This window comes from Chiloscyllium plagiosum, unplaced genomic scaffold, assembly GCF_037043375.1.
Source record: "Chiloscyllium plagiosum isolate Xiang-an unplaced genomic scaffold, Cpla_swu_hap1 HiC_scaffold_38, whole genome shotgun sequence".
In the NCBI taxonomy this organism is placed as follows: domain Eukaryota; kingdom Metazoa; phylum Chordata; class Chondrichthyes; order Orectolobiformes; family Hemiscylliidae; genus Chiloscyllium; species Chiloscyllium plagiosum.
In genome coordinates, this window is record NW_028270176.1 from 46946176 (window position 1) to 46964346 (window position 18171).

Below are 18171 nucleotides of genomic sequence, written 5' to 3' on the forward strand. Positions count from 1 at the left end.
ATTTCACTTGAAGAAAGAACAGCCCCCTGGCTTGTGATTTCAAATAAACCTACTGGAATAAACAATTGCATCGTGTGACTGCTGACATTACCCATGGCTAATTCACTTAACTTAGTGATTTCACTCCCTGGAATGACAGGGCAATTTTACATGGTCAATCCACATCAGCTGCAGATCTAAAATCAGTGCGAGCCACTCAGCAATTATATCATAACAGTGAGAACCATCTGCAACATGTTTAATAGCTTTACACACTGGTAACTCAGGCTAGTGAAAGCAAGCTGCGCCCATCAACCATAATTCAATGCATCCAAACGCGATTCTGTGCTGTACAACCTCATTCGTGCTGCAGGAAATGTTTCTGCACTCAGATCTGAATGGGTTTACCTTGTTTTCTTCCTCAGGTTCCTGCTTTAAGCAAACATTTCAGTCAGAAACAAATCGATAAAATGGTTTTCATTCCAACACAGATACAATGTACAGTTTGCAGAAGTCACGTGTTTGCACTTTCACTGACACTCTCTCTCCAGGAGCTGCAGTCCTTCCCCACGGTGATTCAGACAGCCCTGTCCTTCCTGTGACATATCCCATCGAGAATGGAAGGCCAGGCAATAATAACCTTCACTGGGTAAAATAGCGACAGGTTTAAAAGCTTTACGATGCCCCTAGCGGTGAATTGAGCACTGTGACAGGCGGGTACGCTGACCACGATACTGCCGAGGACAACAACGTCGAAGGAGGCCATTCAGCCTGTTCTGGCCGCACTTGTCCATCACAACTGCTAAACGACCTGAATCAAGTTTTCCATCACTCAGCCCATAGCCTTATATGTCTTGGCATCACAAAGTCTCATCTAATTTTTTTTCAGCTGAAAAGGGTTTCCGCCTCTGTGACGCTTTGCGCACATGTACCCAAACCTTTATTCTTTTCCCGACCTCTCTTGGCCCGGTATTCGATCCCTCCATCAACAGGAAACGCTTCTTTCAATCTATCCGATCCGTATCCCTGATTGTTTTGAACATCTCAGTCATGTCTTCCCCAATCTCCGCTGCTCGGCGACAAACAACCCCAGTCTGTCCTCATAACTGAAACTATTCAGCCAAACAATACCCCAGTGAATCTCTCCTGCACTGTTCCCAGTGCGATCACATCCATGCTATCATGTGAATTGTAGAACTGCACACAGTACTCGAGCTAGAGCCAAATAAACTTCTTTTATTCTGTTACTGTATGAGGGCATCGCTGGCTCGGCAGCATATTTTGCTATCTCTAAGTACACAGCGGCCACTGAGTCTCAACTATATTGCAGTGAGTCTGGAGTCATATGGAGGCCCGACCAGATAAGAAAGGCAGTTTCCTTCTTTAAAGGACGCCAGTGAAACTGATGGGTTTTTTTTTCAACAATTGACCATGGATTTATGGGAGTTATTAGATTCGTAATTCCAGATATTTACTGAATCCCAATTCTACCACCTAGCATGGTCGGAGTCAAACCCGAGTATCTGGTGTCTGAGTTAACAGTCCAGTGGTAAGAGTGCTCAGCATTGCAGAAAACCGGTCAAACTGATCTTTTCCAATGGAGTTGCTTTTCCTCGATACTGTCCTGTGTCATTTTCCTGAGCTTGACCCTCCAATAATCTTTTGTCCGTCTCAGTAAAAATTGCTTCATGAGTATTGATCTCACAACAGCGGTAACCAAATGGATCAACTGGTCTGCAGGTCCCGATCGTGGGGTTGGTGTACGTTCACCCAGCAACAGTGACCACAGCAGCACAGACTGATCGGTATCAATGTGAGAGTCAGTGCCTTGATGAAATAGGACTCCACAGCCACATGATGAAAGAGCAGCGCTCCGAAAGCTAGTGCTTCAATTAAACATGTAAGACTATAACCTGGTGTTGTGTGATTATTAACTTTGCACACCATAGTCCAACACCGGCATCCTCAAATTAATAAAATGGGGGTGTGGAACGGAAAGTCTGGTTAATGATCGTAGGAGGGAAGAAGTCTCTGAGAACGGGCGGATTTGAATGCTGACATATGAAACACCGAGTTATGAGTGAGCAGAATTTGAAGGAAAAAGATCATTGCCTTGGACAAAATTTCCATGTTAAAACAACTTATACCTTTGTGTGCTTCGCAAAAACTGGGGCGCATCGAGAAGCTACTGCCGTGACTCGGATTCGAACCGAGGTTTCTGCGGCCACAACGCAGAGTACTAACCACTATACTATCGCGGCATCCCATATATCAACACGCTGCCATGGCGCTATAAGTACAGTAGTATAGACAATGTTAGGCAGAGTACCGAACACAGAATATTAGTGCTTAGCGAACAGTGGCAGACATGTGGGAACTCAGAATGGGCTAACCGTTTAACATTGGTGCCCACAGAGGCTGGGGTGATTCCATCAATAATATGCTGAAGGCTGAGATAAATAGATTTCTCCAAAACATCAAAGATTCCGGGGACAGTGCAGGTTTTGTTGAAATGTATGCTCCAATAGCAATGCAGTTTAACATCGACTCCTTCACCAGCTCCCCACACAAGGCAGTAACCACTGCTGCCACAGAGTCCAAGTTCCCAGCCCCAGAATCAGAGGAACTGAGTGGCGCAGTCACAAAGATCCAACTTGAAATCGGAATGGGAATGAGGTCTCAGAGATACTCCGATGGCTCCGGAGAATGCACGGTACTTCTATGAGGGTTTAGAGGCGGAAGCAGTTCCGTGGTTGCGAATGCTCCTGGTCAAAGGCAGGGCAGAAGGGAAATTTGTTCCCGTTTATAATGACAGCGATCTACAGTGCATCTTGCTGAGACAACTGAGTGCGACAACTGGAGTGAGGGCGGCTGGTTTGAAGTTTGATTTTCCTTCACCATCACCCACTTCCCTGGAATGAATTGTTGTCACCATTTTTATTTCCAATTGTTTAATATCTCCCTGCAGTCTGCGGCTTTCTTCCTCATGGTTAATTGCATGACTAACTGTTGTATGATCTACACACTGCTAAATCACGGCCACTACAAGTAAATATGAATCATTGATCTATATGAGAAAGCAGTGGAACACACAGCAGGCATGCTGCGTAGGTTTGCAGGCGACATTAGAATTGTAGACAATGAGGAAGATTATCTAAGTTTCAAAAGGATATTAATCCAATGAGTCGTTGGACTGAAAAATGTAACATGGAGTTCAATCTGGATAAATGGAAGGTATTGCATTTTGGTATAACAAAAAGAGTAGGGCTTTGCGTAGTGTTGGAGAACACGTGAGCTCGGGATGCAGGTACATAATTCTATCACCTACAGACAAGGTGTTCAAAGGTATTTAACATACTTCCCTTCATTGCTCAATCCTTTGTGTATAGTAGTCGGGACGTTATGTTGAAGGATTGCAGGATATTGATGAGGCCTCTTCTGGAATATTATGTCTAGTTCCGGTCGCCCAGTTGTAGGAATGATATTATTCAGCTGGAACAGGTTCAGAAAAGGTATACACACATGTTGCCGTGTGTGGAATGTTTGAGTTATAGCGAAAGGCTGGATAGGCTGAGACTATTTTCAGATTTGAGATTGGGGTGCTGGAAAACCACAACAGGTAATGCAGCATGGGGGGGCAGGGGAATCATTTTTTTGCGCAAGTGTCGTTCATCAGGCTCTTCCCTGAAACGTCGATTCTCCAGCTCCTCAAATGCTGTCTGACCTGCTGTGCTTTCCCAGCACAACACTATCGACTCTGATCCCTCATCTACAGTTCTCACTTTCTTCTAGTTGAGACTGTTTTCACTCTAGGTTAGTAGTTTGAGCGGCGACCTGACAGAAATTTATGACTTCTTGAGAGGCAAGTTAGAGTTAACGATAGCTGGCTTTTCCCAGGAGGGGGATTTCAAGACGAGAGGGCATATGTTTAAGATGAAAAGAGAGAAAGTTAAAAAAGGACATGTGAGGCTTTCTTTTAGAGAAGGTTTTTTACATGCTGAGGAAGTGATGAATGAGGGTACATTTGCAACATTTAAAGAACAATTAGATCCAAACATGAATGGGAAAGTGGAATTTTAAAAATAAATTTATTCATGCCGAGTACATCAGTTATTTCCCAGAGGACAGTTAAGAGTCAACCACAATATTATCCATCTGGAGTCTCCTGTGGGACAGAGCAGATGAATATGACAGTTTGCTTCACGAACTGGCATGAGTGAATCAGATGCGAGTTTCCACACAACTGATTCAGGTCATCACGAGACTCTGCAATTCCAGGTGCTTATTGAATTCAAACTCCACTATCTGTCATGCCAGGACTTGAACGCTTTGTCCCCAAAATATTACTTGGATTTTTGGATGTAAAACTACAAGGGCATTATAACCACTCAGCGGGTACAGCAGGAGGCGGATGGGACTAGATTAGTTTGGCAGTACGTTCAGCATGGATTGGTTGCACTGACGGGCCTGATTTTATGCTGTATGACTCTATGATTGACGCTATGGAACAAATAGCTGGTTGGTATTAACTGCAGCATTGACAACATAATCGAACACCTGATGGGATATGCAATCCTGCTGGAGTCTCCGTAGGTTGTTTTGCTCAGTGATTCCTTCCCACACACGGGACTGGTGAACGGCTGGTCCCCAGTGTTACTGATTAAATGAGTTTCCATTTCTGTGGTTAATTGAATCTCTTCCTGCAGTTCCCACATTGCCCTGCTTTCTCTGTGGTATCGGTGTCCTTTTTACAACCCAGGGTGAACGATCCTTTCAAATTGTGTCCACACATATACAAATCCTGTTTTCCATGTTGTGAATGTATTTTCATTCTTTCTCATTCACCCACAGGGTGTGATTATCACTGGTCAGGATAACATTTATTCTTCACTCCTTGTTCGTTGCTGCCTGGCAACGCCACACACCCGGGTGCGATCCCAGCCTCGGGTCTCTGTCTGTGGGCAGTCTGCACATTCTCTGTGTGTTTCCGTTTTTATTTCTCCCTCATGACCAATGATGTGCCAGTTACAGGGATCAACAATGGGAAATGCAGGTTTATGGGATAGGGAATACCGTGGGTCCTGGTGGGATGCGTTTCGGCTGAACCATCTGGACTGGAAGGGCCGACTACCCTGCTTCCTCAAACGATGGGGATACTTGAATTAAGGGTCAGCTCATGTTTTTCTGGCCCTGGAGTCTCTCGTAGGCAGGACTGGGTGAAGATTCTGCAGAAGGGACATGAATGAATGGGATTGCAGGAAATTAATGTTATTATCTCTGTTCCTGAGGTCAGGCTTGCATTCGGGTTGTTATTCGTCGAACTTAAACATCACCGTTTCCGTGTCCCTGCCCCCAAGGACAACCAGTTCAAAATATCACCCCAACACTACCTTCTCCAGGTATCAGTGTTGACTGTGTGGAAGAAACTGATTCTGAGCTGATGCAAGCAAAAGCAGCTTCCATCGCCAGTGTCGGAAACACAGATCCAAATAACAAAAGCATCTGTTCAACCCACCACTGCAAAATTAACGGCTCAACACGCTTCAATTGTGCCACTCAGCTGTCTTAGCAAGATGCACTATAAATCGCTATGATAGTACAAACGGGGACAACTATTCCCTTGATCAGGAGCATACTCAACCTAGGAATTTCTTGCGCTTCTATATCATCATAGAAGGACCGCACTGTCACCTATTGCATCACTGGAGAGAGAGAGTAACATCGCGCACTCATCCCATCCCTATTTCCGGTTGGATCTGGGAGGCTGTGCCGCAGTTTCTCTGAATCGAGGCTGTGAACTGAGATTATGTGTGATTATCTGCAACACTGGTTATTGCCTTGAGGAAGCTGGTGAAGTTGCCGATGTTAAGCTAAAATGCTACTGTAACATACATTTCAACAATATCCTGTACTGTCCCCCGAGTCTTTGATATTTTGGCGAAATCTATCAATCTCAGTTTTCAACATTCTCATTCAAGGATCTTCACAGCCTCTGAAGACATCGAATTTTAAGATTCCAATCATTCTCAGTTCCCATGCCTGTCACTCTTCGCTGAGTACTGATATTGTACATTTGCTGTTTTTCCTATCATTTCCTCTGCTAGTACACTTATTGCTGCTTGCAAGTATCCTGTTCCGTTGTTGCTGTGATCGTGGTCATCTGTATTTTGCATTGTGACCACAGCAACGTCGGTTCGAAACCATGCACGACACTAAGTGTTCTCTCCGTTGTCCTTTTTGTGACACATGGTAAGAAACAATTGTTTTACCTTCAGATTCCACTCTCTCACATCTCTGCGTTTCATATATCAGGATTCAAACACACCCGTTGTCGGAGATTTCTCTCCTTCCCACGATCATTAATCCTCCTTTCGGTCCCTCCTCCCATTTCTCTGAGGCAATGCACAATCCATCACTCTTCTTCACATTGATACTGTTCTGTCTGTCCTGCGGTCACTGTTGCTGGGTGAACATGCCCCAATCCCACCATCGGGACCTTCAAACAAGTCGATCTATTTGAATACCACAGTTGTGAAATCAATCCCCATGTAGCAGCTTTTACTGACATAGGCCAGAGACAATTGGAGCGTCAGGCTCATGGAAAAGACCCAGGGCAGTTTTGGGAAAAAGAGATTTTATTGGAAACGTTCAGCTTTGATGACTTTCTGCGTTGCTCTCGCTGTAATTTCATAGGACTGATAATCCTGAAACCGAGGTAATAGTCTGGGTACTCGGGCCTGAGTCCCACCATGTCAGATTGTAAAATTTGGATTCAGCAAATATCTGCATTGATGAATCTAATGACTACTATAGATCCATTGACAATTGTTGAAAAATAAACATCTGGTTTACTGATGTCATTTCAGGATGGAATCTGCTATCCTTACTTGGTCTGGCCTGCATGTGACTTCAGACTCATAGCAATATGGTTGAGTCTCAACTGCCCTCTGGGCAATTCGGAATGGGTAATAAATTCTGCTTAGCCAGAATCGCCCTCATACTAATCCAGAAATTTTAAAACAAATGCTCATTAGGCTCAAGCAAGAATGTTGTGTGCAGGGATGTCATCACACTGAGAACATTGCAGGAGATATTTACCAGGATGTTGTTTGGGACGAAGAGTTTCAGTTGTGAAGAAAGACAGGACAGAGTGGACTGTTTGTCGCATTGTAAAGGAGATGTAGATAAGTCATGAATGAATTAGGGTATGGACAGATTTGACTGAACGAGTTTCCCATTGATGGAGGGATCGATCAGCAGGGGCCATAGATTTAAGGAGAAAGGCAGAAAGGTTTGAGAAGATGTGCAAAAAACTTTATCAGCCAGTGGGTGGTTGGAATTTAGAATACACTGCCTGCATTGTTCAGAGCGGCAAAAACCCGTATAACCTGAATAAATATTCAGATGTGATCTTGTGATGCCAAGACATATAAGGCTGTGGGAAAAGCATTGAGAAATACGATTCAGTTCATTCGGCAGTTGTTTTTGACAAGTGTGGCCACAATTGGCTGAAGGGCCTCCTTTGACACTCCTGTCCTCGGTAGTAGAATGGTTCGTGTCCCCACCTGTCACAGGGCACAATTCTCCGCTGGGAACAGTGTAAATCTTTTAAAACTGTCACTCCATTCCCAAGTTCGGAAATTGATACCTGTCCTTCCATTCTCAATGGTGCATGCCACAGGAAGGACGGTGCTGCCTGAATCAGTGTGGGGAAGGGCTGCAGCTCTCAGGGAGGCAGAGTGTCAGTGAAAGTACAAACACGTGACTTCAGCAAACTGTACATTGTATTTGTGTTGGAATGAAAAGCATTTGACAAACTTGTACTGGATTGAAGTGTTTACTGGAAGCTGGACGGTGAGGAAGAAACAGCGTAAAAACCTTCAAATATGATTGCAGAAACATTTCACTCAGCACGAATGAAATTGTAATGGACAGAGTAGCGTTTCGATACATTGAATTTGGGTTGATTTGCTTTGATGACGCTGAGTTACCAGGGTATAAATCCATTAAAAATGATACAGCAATTGCTCACTATGATGGAACATTGTGTCAGTAATTCGCACTGCTGTTCGCTCGGAGGATTCGGTTGATTGGCAAAGTTAAATTGCCCTCTCGTGTCCAGGGAGTGAATGAACTAAGTTAGGTGAATTAGCCATGGGTAACGCGGGGACAAGGTCAGAAGTCACAGGATGACAGGTTATAGTCCAACCGGTTTATTTGAAATCATAAGGGGGAGGGCTCACTCTTCCTCAGGTGAAATATACGGGAATAGGGAGGGGCGCTTGCTCTGAGTGAGATGACCTTCAGAGAGTCGACACCGGCTCGATTGACTGCAATGCTCTTTCTACACTGTAGGATTCTGTGATTCTATCGGAGAGGATAATGATGGTGTTTACTGGGGTGTAAAGCCATTAGAAACGATGCTGGCGAGGTGTACTGAGGATGAGATTTTATTCACTTGTCTTCTTAGAAAATTGAGAACAGTTATCCATGAACCAAGGAAGACTTAGTGGGGGGGCGGGGGGAGGGGGGGGTGGTGGGGTCCGGTTATGAAATGTTTGGACAGAGTAAATGGGTAGAAAATTTCCTCTTTCAAGTAAGTAAACATTTAGATGTCAGGCATTCAATACCTTTGAATAAAACCTTTGAATGACAAAGAAATGATGAGAACAGAATCGCTGTCACTCCGAGAATCTGTTTTTCAAAATATTTGGAAAGGCACATTTGGTGACATACAAGGAATAAATTTCACAAGGGGAGCGACAGCGTGTGGATAGGTAAAGGGGTAGGGATGGGGTGTAGTCGGTGGGAAGTTGCGGGGAAATGATGTCTAATTTGGTTGACTTTAAATGTAAAGACTTTTCGTGAAGATATGCAGCTGAATAAGATTCGATTCTAAAACTCTAAATTTTGAAATATTTGGCATAATATACTACTTCAAGCATTGTAAATGGAACTGAGCGGATTTTTTCTATTGGGATGGGAAGATATTACATAATGAATAGGAAGTGACCAGTTGCTTGCAGATCGACTTCGTGCTTTAATCATATGGGTTAAAGATGTGAGGACAAACACCATGATGTTTGGTCCATTTGATACTCAGTGAAATCTGCCAAAGTAACGAGCAACAAAACTGGACTTTAATCCTCTGCTTTTCTAAGAAGTATTCTCCTTAAGCTGAAATAAAGTCGGAGCAAATTTGAATTGAAACATTAATCGTTCCAATGGGATAAATCTAATTCACTTGCGATATTACAATGAACATTGTCAGGTTGCAGCAAAATTAAAATGAAATGACAAACAGCGTTTCTTGCGGTTTAATCTAATTCAGGTTGAGCCATATGAGAAAGGCCGTTGAGCCACAACATCGCCTTTATTTCCCTCTCCATGGCTGCTTCTCCACGTGAGAGAGAAAGTCACTGAAGAAATTATGAGTCAAATGAAGGTGAGAATATGACGTAAAAGTCTTGATGTCTGTTTGATTCTGACACAGTTCTGACTCAGAATGTATCACTGACAGCTATTCATTCTGACGAGCATGGCTATTTATTGGAATTTGCTGTCATTAAAATTCTGGTGAAAGCTGAAACACATTGGTGTGGATTCGATTGCCCTCTGGAAACTTCTCATCCATGGCATTCACTGCATGTAACCTGATGAGGTCACATGCCACCGCTCTACAAAATGTGCTGAGGAGACCGAGCGATTATGGTGGTGGGTTATTATACCGTTGTTCCCCACATTCACGGATCCGAGTCACACTCTAGTTGCTAACTTTACAAACTGCTCCAGCAGTTTTTCTTTGCACACTCTGTTTATACACTGGATCGTGAATCTTGTTCTTGCCCTTTACTGCACGGGAGATTGACGAGCAATACACACCACATTAAAGTCGAAATGAAGAGCGAGAGCAGTCATTCTATTCAATTTTACATTAAATTGGTGCAATGAGAAAAAACGCATTTTTTCTTTCCGCCCCACGTTCCATCTTGTCTTTCTATGAAGTTACATCGAAAGAAAGAGAAACAGATAACAAGAGATCGGGAGCACAGGTTTATGCAGTGGGGTTGTTCATGAGTATTTTAACCAAACACTTCACACAATGATCTAATCAGTATTTCAAACAGGCACTCAGAATTGGAACCGCAGAAAACTTCTCCAATGAAACGAACCTTTCATTCTTCCACAAATTTCTGATATGTGTGAACCATACAACGATCCACCATCCAGCGAGATCACTGACTTGCCAAATGTATAAGATCCACCAACTTTCTTCAGCAATCACAGCTTCAGCACACAGCCAACTGTACTGTGCCCAGTGTCATTTGTTGCACCCAGGCCACAGAACATTTCTTCTTCCTGAGTTTATGAGGCTTGTTCCTGATCTGTCTGATCGGTTTCATAAAAGTTTCCTATCACTTCAGCCCATCCCCTCATAATTCTGAACTTATGAATAAAATAAGGCGTTAGACCAAATGTTAAACAAAGTGGAAGTATGCCACTCAGCCCATCGAATGTGCCCCACCATTCAACGAACTCATGGTTGATCTGATAATCTTCAACTCGATTCTTCTCACTTACCTCGACAAAGTTCCATCACCTTTTTGATTAACTATCTGGCACAGTTTGAAAATGCCCAACAACGCAGTCTCAACAGTGGGTGCCACTGACCCCTGAGCAAAGAAATTACTCATCATTTCTGAATTAAATAGGCAATATTTACTTCTGAGATTATGTCCTCTGGTGCTCTTCTCAGAGCATAGGGCAAGCCACCTGCCCGTATCTACCCTGACAAGATCCCACGAATATTGACCGTTTATAAATGTTATTATGTGATTATAGAGCTCCTCTCGAACTTCTTTGTTTCAAGGAGAATAATCCCAGTCTAACCAATCATTCCACGAAGCTCCACTTTATACAGAGTTAGCAACATGTTTGTAAATCTCTGCTGGTCCTTACAGCGTCCTCACGAAGTTATAAGACAGGTGGACAAATTTCGGCGAGGAAACGGGTTGAAATTTCAGGCGCAGATGGGAATTGGAACTTGAAATCAGAAAGTGATTGGAATTGGATTCATCCACAGAAGGACCAAATGCAGCAATGAATACTCTGACAAATGAGAATCTAATCATATTCGATTGACATTCTATGGCTTCATTGTAACTGAATTCCTCCGTGTAATCGTCCTGGGAGCTCGTGTTTAGGAGAAATGGAACCTGACCGCCCACATAAAGAAGTTGACTACAATAGCATGTCCGTTGGTCGACTTTGTTTGATTATTAACTCAATTCTCGTCTCCGTGAAGCCTACATCGTCCGCGACGCACAAATTAGATTTTTAACAGAACTCTCTCATTTGCCGAGATGGATGCAGCTTAAATACCACTGAAGGAACTGGACACCCTCCACGACAATGCAGTCAATAAACTGCACATTCTTCAATACCTGAATATTTATTCCCTTAATTGCTAAAGCACGATGCAGCAGAGTGCACCACCTAAAACATTCATTGGAGTACGTCATCCAGGTTTTGTTAACAGAACCTTCAATGTTCAAAAACTTTACCGACTATAATACAAGGTTGAAGATGCACTGAAATGTCACCATTTGCAAATTACCCTCCAAGACACATACCAGCATGATTGGAGAGGAAACAGTGGTAAATTCATTGAGTGATGAAGCGGTCTTGATGGTCAAAGCGTTATACTTCAGCCCTCCACCTTTTATCATACAATTTTAAAAGAATTGACTATTGCATTGACCAGAATTGCACACATTCCTTTGGTTATTTCCTAAACTGGCGCTTGCTAAAGATCGAATATCATCCTCAGCCTGTGGTCAACAATAGAAAATATCCAAAAACCCTCTCAAACAACTGATCTCCCTGTCCACCAATCTTCAGAGATCTGCGAATGCCCAGTCCAAGATCTCTTTGTTCCTGTACACCACTCAGAATCCCCACTGTTATTGTTTCAACTCCCCAAATTCATTACCACTTATTGGTCTGGATTCAATTATATTCGCCATTTTTCCTTTCTACCTGATTGATACATCCCTGTGGTCCCTGAAATTATTCATCATAGTCAACTCTACAACCAATTGTTGTATCTTCTGTAAACTTCTAAACCATGACTCCGACAACTAAATTTGAATTATTGATCTGCATCAGGAAACAGTGGTACTCCACTGGAAACAGGCATCCAAACATGGTTCATTTTTGGATGGGATGAACACCTAAATAACAGCAGAATCGGACCCTTGCTATCATTTGTAAACCTGATGGTGACTCTGCAGGTTGGTCTCCTGACTGATTCCTTCTCACATGTGGGAGTGGTGAATGACCTGTCCAAGTTGTGACTGAGCAAGTGAGTTTACACTTCAGCGGGTAATTGAATCCCTTCCTGCAGACCCCGCCCACATGGACCTGACTTCATTGTGGCGTGGGTATCCTTGTGTCTGTTTAGTTTGGATAAGCAGTTGAATTTGAGTCCACGCTGAGACGACTCCCAATTATCCCCGTCATCCATGTGTCTTTTTTATCCTTCCTTATTCTCCCACGGAGTGTGACCATCATAATCTGAACAGCACTTGTTGTGCATCCTTCACTCTCCTTGATCTGAGTCAGAGGGAATTTATGGGTGAACCATACTATTGTGCGTCTGGAGACATATATTTGCTGGTCTTGTTAAGGACGGCAGATTTCCTGTTTGAAGGGAAATGAAAGAATGGGTTTTCAGCAAATTAAAACTTTTTGTCACTCTTTCTCTGAGCGGGTTCATATGCCAGATTTTATTCATCAAATCTAATTACTACCAGCTGCGATGTTCCATTCTCCAAGGGTTGCTGGCCCAAATATAGCCATTACATTTGCAGATGACACGAATATTGGTGGAGTAGCAGAAAGCATACGGGACTGACAAAGAATGAAGGAGAATACAGATAGACAGCAGAGTTGAGCAGAGAATTGACAGATGGAGTTGAATCCAGGCAAACGTGAGGTAATGCATTTTGGGAAGTCTAATTCTCGAGCGAAGTCTACTGTAAACGGAAGAGCCTTGGGAAAAGTTGATAAGCAGAACCATCTGGGAGTTCAGATCCTTTGTACCCTGAATGTAGCTGCACAGGTGGATTGATTGGACAAGAAGGTATTTGACGTGCTGGCCTTCACTGGACGGTGCATTGAGCATAAGAGCCTGCATGCTAAAATTGTACAAGATTTTGGTTCAACCGCATTTAGAATGTTGTGTACTGTTCTGGTCGCCAAATTACCAAAACGATGTGCACGTTTATGAAAGAGTGCAGAGAAGGTTTATGAGGGTGTTGCCTGGTATGGAAGGTGCTAGTTCTGAAGAGAGGTTGAGTAGGTAATGTTTGTTTTCATTAAAGAAAACAAGATTGAGGGGGACCTGATTGACATCTACAATATCATGAAGGGTATAGCCAGGGTGGATAGAGATAAGGTTCTTCCCAAGGTGAGGGATTCAATAATGAGATGTCACACATTCAAGGTGAGAGGTGAAAAGTTTAAGAGAGTTCGACGTTGGAAGTATTTTACACAGAGGGTGGTAAGTACTGGGATAGTGTTGCCAGCAGAGGTAGTAGAGGCAAGCACGGTAGATTCATTTCAGACGTCCAAAGGGTCTGTTCTTGGGCTGTAATTTTTCTGTTTTCTCTGTTCTTCGGTGTTTCCTACACGACCAACTTCATGCTAAATTGCTACATCTCAGGGAATGACATTGCCAATTCCAATTATCACAGAGGGAATTCGAATATGACATGCGGCTGTGTTGGAATAAAAGATATAGGCTGGATTGGAGTGTTTACTGGGAGCAAAAGGCTGATTTGGAGACGATGTGATCAAAAATAGCTCTTACTGTCAAAGTGAGAAAACAGCGCATTGCTAAGGAAATTTTCAGAGAATGCTTTCAATTAATCGACCTCTCGCTTAAGACTCCAGCACGCTTCCGCTGAGCCAATCTGCAGTGCGGGTTAATGCTGCTGTTGTATCTTAATAATCTAATAGACGGAGACAAATATGCTCTTCCTCCCCGCGTTTGACCAGGAACACTCCCAGCTTTGGCATTTCATGCGTCTCTGTGCCATCATATAAGAACCACGTCTTCACTTTCAAACAAATCATTCCATTTTGATACCGTGGTTGTGAGATCATTTCTCATGTAGCAGCTTTTACAACATTTACCATAGACTATTGGAACATCAGGTCCAGGAAAAGGACACAGGGTAGCAGTGAGGAAAAGAACATTTATTTGAAAGTACCTCTTTCTGTGGACTTCTACATCATTTATTTCACTAGCTCATTTGGCTCTATCTAGTCTATTGTGTGCAGTTCTGCAATTCGAATGATACCACGGATATGATAGCACTGGAAATGATGCAGGACAGATTTATCAGGATATTGTCTGGGTAGAAGAGTTTCAATTAGAAAGATAAATTGGATAGTCTGGAGGAGTTTTTCTAATAGCAGAAGAAATTGAGAGGAGACATGATTGCGATGTACAAAATAATCAGGAATATGGATGGTGTAGACGGAAATAAACGTTTCTCTTTGATGGTGAGATCATTCACGGGGGGAGGGGTAGAGTGGCATAGGAAGCATTTGAGTGAATGCGCAGACAAATGTTTTGAAACAGCGGTTGGTTGAAAACTGGAAGTCAGTGCATGCAAAGGTTGGAGAGGCAGAAATCCTCATAACTTTCAGAAGTATTCAGATGTGAATTTGTGATGCCAAGTCAGACGAGGCTATAGGCCAAGTGATTTCAAGACGTGTTCAGATAGTTAAGTGAATGTTAGTTTCCAGCAATACCAAATAGGCTTCTTTTTGCATAAAATTCCTGGAAAGTACCACCGCCTGTCACTGCGTGAGATCAGGTTCAATTCATTTCCAGGATGAATGCTTGAATATTGGGATAGCTCAGTGGATAGAACTGCACCTTTCTACGCCGGAAACCGGCATTCGATTCCAGACTTGTTTGACTGACTGTGTGGAATTTGCACTCTCATGCTCTCTCTCTCTTCCTTGTGAGTTTCCTCTGGCTGTTCCGATACCTTCCCACAGTGCAAAGGTGTGCAATTCAGGTTAATGGCAAACAAAATCTAACTGGACTGAAAGTGTTGCAAATCAGAGACAAAAGTCAGAATTGCAGCTTGGGGAAAACGGAATGACCGTTTCAGGTCAACAGACCCTTCCTCGGAACTGTTTTTAATTTGCAATGTTAACCCTGATTTCTCTCCACTGATGCTTACTGACCACTAAGCTTTTGGAGCAATTTCTATTTTCGTAGGTGGATCACAACTGCGGGTTTAGAAAGATAGAGTGGGGCAGTGTGAATCTCTTCCACGGCACAGTGCAGACTCAACTGGCCAAATGGCTTCTGTATGCACTGTGTCTAATTCCATTAATCTATAAGTCTTTGTCCTTTTTTTAGTCTTTGTTATTCACATCTCTCCTGTCATGTGAAGTGCAGAGCAGGATAATCGACGTATCGGGCATAAGCCACCACAAAAGCTTTACCACCTGATGCCTGGAAGATGAACGCCTCATATTCTGGCTTGGGACCCTGCAACCACACGGAAAAAATGTGCATTTCAACAGTTTCCTCATTTCCCCTCGCCCCACGTTATTCCAGTCTGAAGCATCAAACTCAGTACCACGCTCCGGACCCATACATCTCTCCCCATCTGACATAACACGTCCACCCCTGCCTCGCTCGACCATTCGCTTTCCACCCAACTCCAACCCCCACCCATTTATCTCCCAGCCCCAACCAACAAGCCTCAATCCTGATGAAAGACTTATGCCAGAAACGTCGATTCTCCAGCATCCCGGATGCTGCCTGACCTGCTGTACTTTTCCAGCACGACACTATCGCCGTGGCGAAGATAGACGAGCACTGCTCAGGCTTTTTATCTGAGAGCGGAGAAGGCTGAGTGAGGAAGTGATTAAGGTGCACATTAAGGGGATCGACATGTGTGATAGGAACAAACTTCTTATGGGAAGAGTTAACAACCAGGGATCTCCGTTAAACACAAGGGAGAGGGTGCTCAGACGAGATTTAGGAAGAACGGTTTCACTCTTAGAGTGTTGTTTATTTGGAATTCACTGTGTGACCATATGTTTTCAAGGTATGAGTCTGTAAAACATTTCAGGAGTATTTAACCGAATACTTGAGAAGCTAGAGCACACATGGATAAGGACCAGGTACTGGAAACTGGGGTGAAATTAAACAGATATCTGATGAAAGAACCGAATACTGTACAGAAAATACAGAGCATGAAAGCATGGGAAGGGTAAAGGCATGGAAACTACTGGCGTTTTGTTACAAGTGGTCTGCGGAATGCCACACTCGTCAAAAGGTCACTAGGGCAGAATGGGGCCAGTGTGGAAGGATGGGATAAGAATAGAGGAATGCTGCTACACCAATTAGCAGAGTCAGACTGGGTTGAAAGGTTACTATGGCAGGCTGAGATAATACCAATTAGTAAAGTCAGCCTCGCCTACTAAATATCACCATGGCAGTTTGGGAAACGTCGTTACAGTACATACTTAGGACATGACTTTAAATAATTAATTGATAGTAGAGTCAGCCTGCTTGAGGCACTTGTAGCAGGATATGACTTTAAATATCTAATTAGTAGTTGGTAGAGTCAGCTTGGGACAGGAAAACATTGTGATAGATGGGGTAGCTAAATATCTAATCATGACAGGTTAGTCTGGGACGGAGGTTCATTGAGCACAGGTGGCAGTAGAATACTTAATAGTTACAGTAGAATAAATTAGGAAAAATCATACTGGCAGAAGCAGAACGATAATGGGAATTAGCACCATTGGTTTATTGTATAGCTGGAGTGAGGTAATTCTGACTAACACAGTTGGCATTCTGATAAGCTAACAAGACATGATTAAAGAAAAGGTATAAAGTGACGGAGTTAATTCAGATACATGTGAGGTGCTGAATTTTGGGAAAACAGGACTTATACACTGAATGGTTATGCCCTAGGGAGTGTTGCTGAAAGAGACCTTGGAGTGGAGGTTCATAGCTCCTTGAAAGTGGAGTCGCAGGTAGATAGGATCGTGAAGAAGGCATCTGGTATGCTTTCCTTTTTTGGTCAGAGGGTTGAGTAAAGGAGTTGGGAGGTCATGTTGCGGCTGTACAGGACATTGGTTCAGCCACTGTTGCAATATTGCGTGCAATTCTGGTGTACTTCCAATCGGAAAGATGTTGTGAAACTTGTAAGGGTTCAGAAAGATTTACAGGGATGTTTCCAGCCTTGGAGGATTTGAGCCATAAGGAGAAGCTGAACAGGCTGGGGCTGTTTTCCCTGGAGCTTCGAAGGCTGAGGGGTGACCTTATAGAGATTTACAAAATTATGAGGGAAATGATAAATAGACAAATTATTTTCCCTGGGGTCGGGGAGTCCAGAACGAGAGGGCTTAGGTTTAGTGTGAGAGGGGAAAGTTATGAAAGAGACCTAAGGGGCACCTTTTTCACACAAAGGGTGGTACGTGAATGGAATGAGCTGCCAGAGGATGTGGTGGAGGCTGGTACAATTGCAACATTTGAGAGGCATGTGTATAGGAAGGGTTTGGAGGGATATGGGGCGGGTGATTGCAGGTGGGACGAGATTGGGTTGAGATATCTGGTCGGCATGGACAAGTTGGACAGCAGGCTCTGTTTCGATGCTGCACATCTCAATGACTCTATGACTCTATGCCATGGACCCTGAGGTTCGGATGAGTCAAAACTTTATTTTCTGAATGTCACTGTTTTTGTTTGCAAATAAAAGATCGACTCCTTGAAAAACTCTCCGCATCTCCTGGAGATAGTCGACATTTTCTCTACGACAACTGCAACTTTGGGTGCAGTAACATTGTGGGGAGTGGAGCTCTGTGGCGCAATGAAAAGCGTGTTAGATTTCTACAAATTTGGTAACTTTGCTATTCAATGTTTGTGTGTTTGAACCGCACTAGAATTGGAGTTTAGTTCAGTTTTCAGCTAAATCATTGAGTCTTGTGCTGATTCATCGCCAATTCCTGTCGTCTGGAGTTCCCATCCCTGCTTCTGATCAGAGGAAATTCCTTACCTTCATGGTTGTGCGTTTCTATGGAATCATATCATTTGAAACATGATCTGACCAGAATCAGATGCTCATCCGCAAAACCTGCAAATTTCGT

The 18171-nt window shown here is 43.3% G+C and overlaps 1 non-coding gene across 1 annotated transcript; it reads right to left on the reverse strand.

The window, feature by feature from the left end:
• Window positions 1-2168: 2168 nt before the first annotated feature.
• On the reverse strand, window positions 2169-2240 carry trnah-gug (transfer RNA histidin (anticodon GUG)). Its single transcript has one exon. It is a non-coding gene; the product is annotated as a tRNA-His (tRNA).
• Window positions 2241-18171: the final 15931 nt, after the last annotated feature.